This window comes from Taudactylus pleione, unplaced genomic scaffold (genome assembly GCF_031769625.1).
Source record: "Taudactylus pleione unplaced genomic scaffold, aTauple2 ptg000128l, whole genome shotgun sequence".
Lineage (NCBI taxonomy): Eukaryota > Metazoa > Chordata > Amphibia > Anura > Myobatrachidae > Taudactylus > Taudactylus pleione.
Window position 1 is genome coordinate 9211085 of NW_028284530.1, and position 8387 is coordinate 9219471.

The window sequence follows — 8387 nt, forward strand, 5'->3', positions numbered from 1 at the left end:
AAATATGAATTCCGAACTGTGGAATGATCAGAACCGCGACTCGGATCTGTCTGGATTCACGACATTCCGGTGTATTCGGAACACATCTCTAATTTGATCTATTATTATGTCCTCTCTCACCAAAGGACTCAACCATTTGCAAACCCTGCTTTAAAAAACTTGCGTTTCCCTGCGAGGACGCACAGAAAGACACACAAGCAATGGACACGCAGACAGACATAGAATAGAAGAAAGGGTATGGTGATTACAACAAACACCAATAGGAGTGCAAATAATAAAATGCTCATATTCAAAATATAGCAAATGTATTAGTTTATAAAACAGCATAAAATGAAAGACTGATAATGTCATATTTAGCATACATAATAAACACAAATAAAAATCTAATAAGCAAATAAAATCTAATAATGCAAAACAAATAAAATCTAATAACACAAATAAAATCTACTAAGCAAAAATTGCACAAAACTAAAAAAAGGGTTAATTGGCTCAGATATTTTTGAAAGGTTAAAAGCAAGACCTTGGTAAGACCACTCAGAAATAATTACTATACTTTGATAGTTTAATACCACAAATATTTGTAATTACTGTAGTCTTATTCCGAATCCACAATGGGGTAATGTTGTTAAATATGCTGTATCCAATTGGCACTGTTGGAATATACAAAGTATCACTTGACAACTTATATGTGCTCCCACACTGACCCTCAGGTACAAAGATGAAATATAGAGTCTGCAGGATCAGGATCAGGAAAGATGTGTCAAAGAAGAGAGATAAAGGCCCTCATTCAGAGCCGCTCGCTATTTGCGGTCGTTCGTTTTCTAAAAAGGGGTGGCTATTCAAATGAACCGTTCGCAATTTGCGGTCTGTTCACGCCTCTAAGTCTGAACGAGCGAGCAAAACATGCGAACGTAATTTTGAAAAATACGCCCCCAGGCCGCTCGCACCATGCGTCATGTCCGCTATTTATTAGATTAATCGAGTACATCGATCAGCGTCTGACCTGCTCGCTATTCTTGTGGTTGGTTTTTTCAACCACTATTTTGCGAGCAGTTCTGAGTTAAAAAAAACCAAGTGACGTGGTCAATGACGCTGCTGGATTAATTATGCACTCCCTTAAAACGCCCGTTTTGACCTTTAAGCACGCCTGCGATCGGATTTCCACTCCCTGTTTTCAAGCACCTTCCCCTGTTACCACCCACATACGTCTCATTCTGTCACTCAAATTAGCAGGCATTCGCTTTTTTGCGAGCACATGAATTTCAACCGCACTGACTGGTTCGCGCATGCGTATAACGATCCGTACACATGCGCAGTTGGGCAAACATCGCTCGGAGCGAACGAGCTGCCGCTTATGAGTGGCTCTGAATCAGGCCCAAAGTACCAACCAACTGGCTTCTAACATTCATTTTTCAAACACAGCCTGTAGAAGCTGATTGGTTGGTGCTTTATCTCCCTCCAGGGCGGAATGCATTAACAAGGAAAATGCAGAGTTGAAACTAAGCACCAGAATCAACTTCTGTCACTGCTGGGATTCATTTGGGAGAGGTACCTAAAGTTTCAAGCAGAAATTGGGGCACTTTTGGAATTTTCATTTTCAGCCGAGATTTAAGGTTCGGGGCTTAAGGAAATTTTCTTACGGGAAAAAATGGCTGCAACTCCTGTATAAAAACCAAGCACCAGAATCAACTTCTATTGCCGCGGGGATTTTTTTGGGAGAGGTACCTAAACATTCAAGCAGAAATTGGGGCACTTTTGGAATTTTCATTTTTGGTCGAGATTTAAGGTCTGGGGCTTAGGGAAATTTTCATGGGATTAAAATGGCTGCGACTCCTGTGTCAAAACCAATCACCAGATTCAACTTCTAGCCACGGGGATTCATTTGGGAGAGGTACCCAAATTTTCAAGCAGAAATCATTTTTCAAACACAGCCTGTAAAATGACAGAAGCTGATTGGTTGGTACTTTATCTCTCTCCAAGGTGTGATACCTTTCACCCAGGGTGGGATATATTAACGAGTGAAATGCGAAAGAACCCCTGAAATTGCAGTTTTCAGGGGTTTTACCACATTTCCCATATGTCCAAAGCACTGTAATGCATTGATTCGTCCCAGTGGGTATTGCCACCTTCAGGTGGCGTTACCCAATAGAAGCTTATGGGCTTCTTATCTGGAAGCTCCCCCTAGGGAGGGATTAGATCGGATTCCTCCCATCACCTCCCACAGCCGTCGTTCTTCTGCGCATGCACAGAAGGACGCCAGAGGGACTTCTGGGTGTTAAACCCGGAAATCCCTCAGTCCAGAGCCATTGCAAAGGATAGATCTTATCGGGAGAGCTGTCCTTTGCAATATTCTAGGTACATATTGCAGTAATGAACCACAGTATGTACCCAAAGACAGGCGGGTTGAACCGCATCGCTGATGAGATGCTTAGTACATCCCGCCCTCAGTCATTACAAACAACAGTTATCCTGTATGTTGGTAAAGTCATATATATCTACATAGCGATCACCTATCAATGCCAGGAGATAACTTGGATTTACCTGTCCCGCTGCCTGTAGGGACAATGGGTGCTGGCAGCAATGGACTGTGAAAGCTGCTGTCAGCAGGTGAGGTACCAGTCCCATTACCTCTGCCAGTGAGTTATGCTGCTGCAGCCGCCCAGATGGAAAACAGCTACAGATCACTGCAGGGGCGCTATAGGTACAGTAGTTGCGGCCACACGGGAGAATTAAAGTGGAGAGAGATGAAGTACCAACCAATCAGCTCCTGTCATTTTACAAACTTAGGTGTCTATTTACTAAACCTTGGATGGAGATAAAGTGGACGGAGATAAAGTACCAACCAACCGGCTCCTAACTGTCATTTTTCAAGCACAGCCTGTGACGTGGCAGTTAGAAGCTGATTGGCTAGTACTTTATCTCTGTTCAATTTATCTCTATCTAAAGCTTAGTATTTAGACCCCACAGTCTGTAAAATGACATTTAGAAGCTGATTGGTTGGTACTTTATGTTTCTCCACTTTATCTTTCACAAAGCTTTGATAAATTTCCCCCTTATAAACATACTCCGCCTGTAAGATACGTTGCAATATCTGCTTAGGTGGAAAGCATTCACTGGACACTGATACTTTACATAGAAAATATTGTGGACCTCATTCAGAGCAGCTCGCAAGATGCGATCGCTCGCTTGCAAAAAGGGGCCGGGTATGTAAATCAAGCGCTCGCTCTTTGCACTGTAAGGACGCCCTCTATGTCTTAGTGAGCAACGGAAGTTAGCGTATGCTGGACTATAAAACCTCCCACCTGTCACTCGCAGCACATGTCATTTCCGGGAAGTGTCTGATTAATCGTGAACATCGAGGGCCATCGGAGCTGCTCGCAACGCTTGGGGTTGACCTAACCTACCCCAAGGACTGCGAGCAGTTCTGGCTAAAATACAACCAAGTCACGTGTGCAATGACGCTACTTTGCTAATTATGCACGCCCATTAAACGCCGTTCTGACGGTCAGACACGCCTGAGTTCGCACAACCAATCCCCCGTTCACAATCACCTTCCCCTGTTACCACCCACAAACGGCGCAATCTGTCACTCAAAGTAGCGTCCTGTCTGTGTACTACGAGCGCTCGATTGTACATCGCAGGTGCTAGTTTGCGCACGCGCACTGCGATTTAGATGCATGCGCAGACGTGTGAAAATCGCTGCTAACGAGAGAGCGCAGCTTAGCGAGTGGCTCTGAATGAGGTCCTGTGTGTTTAGTTATGAGTTGGTTATATGTCTGCATTAACCTACAGTATGAAGAGTTAGCAAAACAGCTGATCCGTCTCATATAAATAAAAATGTAGAGATATAGGGGTCAATCCTATTCCGTGCAAACGGTGCGATATGCCATTGCAACAGCGTTAAAACGCCGGTAACAGACCAGAACATTGCACCCTTCGCAGCCCGACTCGACCCTGAATTTGCCAAACTTTGCTCACTGCCCTGTGGGGCTGCGAGCAAAATTTGGCGAATCCAGGCTGCCGTAAAGTGCGGCCACTGCCACGATGACTCGCACCGGTGAGATCATCGCACGGAATAGGATTGACCCCATAAAGTTATAGTACTTTGCCTTTAAATTAGACATACATTTCCTAGCAATGTTATTCTCCAGTATTTTGAAGGATTCAATTTGGAAAGTTTCTAATGACATTTGCAATATATATTCAATACATGTTTGTAAATGGGGCATAAAATGTTTGTACTTTCTCCAATCTGTGTAAAAGACTTTCAGCATTGTTTGAAAAGTATGTTTCTGAAAAAACAAATACATAAATTATTGTATTGCATAAATGTCATAAGTACATTGCACAGGTCATTAAATCAATTATAAAAAGCCTCTGAGAATATAAATTACATTACGTAAGAGATAAATAAAAAAACACCCAAGTATGCAGATACAGAAAAGGTTCAAAGGAAAATTCAAAATACTGTATGTAACACTTATTTAAGACTGAAAGCTTTTGATATTTCTTTTTATTTACAGTAAATATATTGCATTGTACTTTACAGCCTAACTGGTTTACATATAATGAATATAATTGCTCTTAAATATCACAGCTAAGTTCAGTAGTTCACCAGAAAGGCAATTGTTGGTAATTAAATGCAATCTTACGTTGTGCGACATGTCATTAGTGGGGAAAAAAAATATGTAATAGGGATAACATCAGCACAAAGAACCTGGAGGCCTGATTCACAGTTGTACTCTATTAGCATCCCTGCTACATCTTTCTAAGCAGTAGTGATGCTAAATTATGCTTACCGTATGGCGTAGGAGGCATCTGAAGAAAAAAAATGTCTTCTGTCGGCATCGCAGATCCGAGTGCTGAGTATGAAGATGCTGCATCGCATCGCCATGCAGTCATCGCCCATCTGAGTAAGTCTAAGATTACTCAGAATGGGCAATGGAACTCATATGCCATGACCAGATGCAGACTCTTGGTGTCGGCACTCCCACAAAATGGAAGCAACAAGCCTACTAACTGCTAAGTTACTCATTCATGCAATATTATGGCTGCAGGGTCAAGGGCTGCACTCTGATAGGCTCTCCGAGACAGCTAGAACCAATCAGAGCTAGCAATGTGCTTTGTTGCCTGGCATCAGGCTACAGGGGGAGGGGCCGAGCAGGTCACATGTGAGGCAGGCAGACAGCCTCCAACAGTCCCAAGATGCCCCTGATGCAGACAGCAGTAGCCAGCGGAGGCTCAGCTCTTAGGTTTGAAAAAAAAACAGGTAACCATCGGAACACCATCAAATCATTACTGTTCGGTGGTAGGAATGCCATCATCGAATGGCAAAAGTACTACCATCAGGAGAAAAACACCAGCTTGGAGGGGCATGGATTAGACTTTATGCCTGTTCTGCTCTGGCAGCGGACATTGATGCCCGACCCTCCTTGGCCATACCTTGATCCCCGGTGGTCGTGCTGTGCGGCACCTGGCCAGCGGGGCCCCGCTCACGCTGCAGGGTCTATGGCAGCTCTCTGCTTGCGGGGTCCTGCTCATTTTGTAAGGTCTCTGGTGGCTCTATACTTGCAGGGTCCTGCTTATGGTGCAGGGTCTCTGGTGGCTCTGTGATTCCCCGCTGGCTTTGTCCCTCTGGCCTCCAACTTCTGCAGAGGAGATCCCTGTGGAGGGACTTTTTGGAACTCACTGTATATAATCACTTGTGATTGGGCCCTATGCTTAAAGTTCTAACTGAAAAATGTGAGTTATCTCATGTATAAAAAAACAAATACTTCTGAGATATAGGAATATGTGTATAATGTGATAGATATAAAATATTTGACATTGCATTTGCAGATGAGTACAAGTTATTTGTCCCTAATCTCAGCCATTTACCATGCCTTAGCGGGTTTTCTACACACACATGCACACATGTATACACCATGTACATTTACAGGTAACTATTGCATCAAATCGGCTCTTTCATGGACAATTTTACATTTTACTGTTCATATTACACATTGAATACAAATAAATGTATCAGAATAACAGGTTTACAGGGGTTTCCAAATACTTTCCTATGTGTACAGTCAGAAAGTAAATTGTTCCTTATTTAAAAACATCATGTTCCGTTAGATGAATCATTCTGCTCATTGTTATCATGCTGATTAGGTTGTTTTCATATGCAAGCAGGGAGATACGTTCCCCATGAAATAATTATATTCACACAACTCACAAACAAGAGATAGGACATTATAGGGGGGGCCGTTTTTCCAATGACTAGATGACATGCTGTGAATGACATATTGTGTTTTTATTAGAAAACTAGATAAAATACAGAGAATATACAAAACAAAACTAATTTTTTAAAATAATAGTTTTCATTTTGGTCAAGCAATGCAAAAACAAAAAAAAACAAGGCTAAGTAACGTCAATTGCACAGAAGAATTAGTACAATTTTAGTATATTAATGTAAACTTTCATTAATATCTCCCCCTATAGACTTTGCTGGTGGATAAATGTATGAAACTGTATTTATGACACATCAATTTACTAAGGTTTGCCATCTTTATAAAGATGCAATAGCCTGAGGATAAAGAAGCTTTTTCGATTACATTTAGGCATTTCAGAGTTATAGTGACAAGCTAATGGGTTTGTGGGCACAGGTACTTGAATAGTAATAATACTGTAAATTTAAGTAATATTACCAGAGCCTTTCTTAAACTCCCCATCGCCAGATGAATGTCCCTCGCGTCCCAGTATAAGGCAAACCAATAAAACCATAACAATAATAAAGTAACGACACTGAGATTTGCATAAGAGGAAAGGAAGTTCAGCTTTATTTATTTTAATCTAATTAAACTATTATTAATGTATTCTAGTTAAACTAATAGAAAACATATTTAACTAACTACTATAAGAAAAAGGAACGACAAGCATGGTGGCACGAAAAGAACGGCCCCACAATGCAAGATCACCAACTGCCACTCTATACACCGCCCTTCAAAACGAGAGGTGACCAGCCAGGCCCATTACCTCGCCCAAGGTATCCACCTCCCACCCCAATGACACAACATGAGGCCCACCTGGACCAGTGGTGCCGCTGACCCCAGTAGGATAGAATCAACCTAAGTCATGTATTGGAGGGAAGATCACCCCAAGCTACAGAGATAGATGGTGTCTGCAACCATTCTTTCCCACCACCCACAGACCTCAGCCAAGGAGTGAGCCACCACCATACACTAATCCACCAGCTCTGAAATGCCCTTAACTAAGTCCTCAATAAATAGAAAACAGCCCTTCTCATTCAAATGTACTCCATCAGAGTGGAATAGATGAGCATCCTGAAACTGAATCAAGGAATCCATACACACCGACTACCCACCAAATTTATCCACCTCCTATCCAAATCCAGGGCTCCTGGAGACACAACACCATGCCAGATATGTCATTAAATGATCTCAGACCACAAGAGCATGCAAAACGGCCACATAGTCGCAATTCTCTTCAAGCCTGCCGAAATGGAGCACCGCAGATCCAACCCTGTACAGGACCTCAAATCATTTCCGCCCAAATTAAACCAAAAGACCAAGCCAACCAGAACAGCAACTCAAATAGTGTACCCCAAGGCATACCACGTAATCCCAGCCATTTAACTCACCCTAAGACAGGGAACAAATAACTACTCCGAACAAAACGGGACAGTCCAGCCCAAAACACAAACAAATGCCTGACTATTCACACAGGATACAAGCAGGGCCGGTCCTATGGTTACGCATGGTACGCGGCCGCGTAAGGCGCCACGTAGTGAAGGGCGCCTTGGCTGCGTCCATGCAGAATTACCGCGGTGCAGACTGTGTCTCTGTGACACAGCTGCACCACGCGTGTAGCGCTGACCGGACGGAGTTCGGTCAGCGCTACACAGTGCCAAACACACAGTTGCCGGAGCCGGCAACTGTGTGTTTGTTTCAGCAGCTGATGAGAGTCTGTCAGACTCTCATCGGCTGCTGTAGCTCCCACTGTGGGAGCCATCTTCTGGCTCCCGCAGTGGGTAATGGGAGAGACGTCGTCATGACGACGTCTCTCCCATAATGCAAAGCGGCCCTGGAGAATGGTCGGGAGTAGCGGATATCGGCGGCGGGAGCAGGAGCAGGTAAGTGGGGTTTTTTTGTTTTGTTTTTTATAACGTGTGTCTCTACTGGGGGGGGCTACAAGGGGGGATTACTACTGGGGGCACTTGAAGGGGGGGATTACTACTGGTGGGGGCACAGGAAGGGGGGATTACTACTGGGGGCACTTGAAGGGGGGATTACTACTGGGGGCACTTGAAGGGGGGGATTACTACTGGGGGCACTTGAAGTTGGGGATTACTACTGGGGGCACTTGAAGGGGGGATTACTACTGGG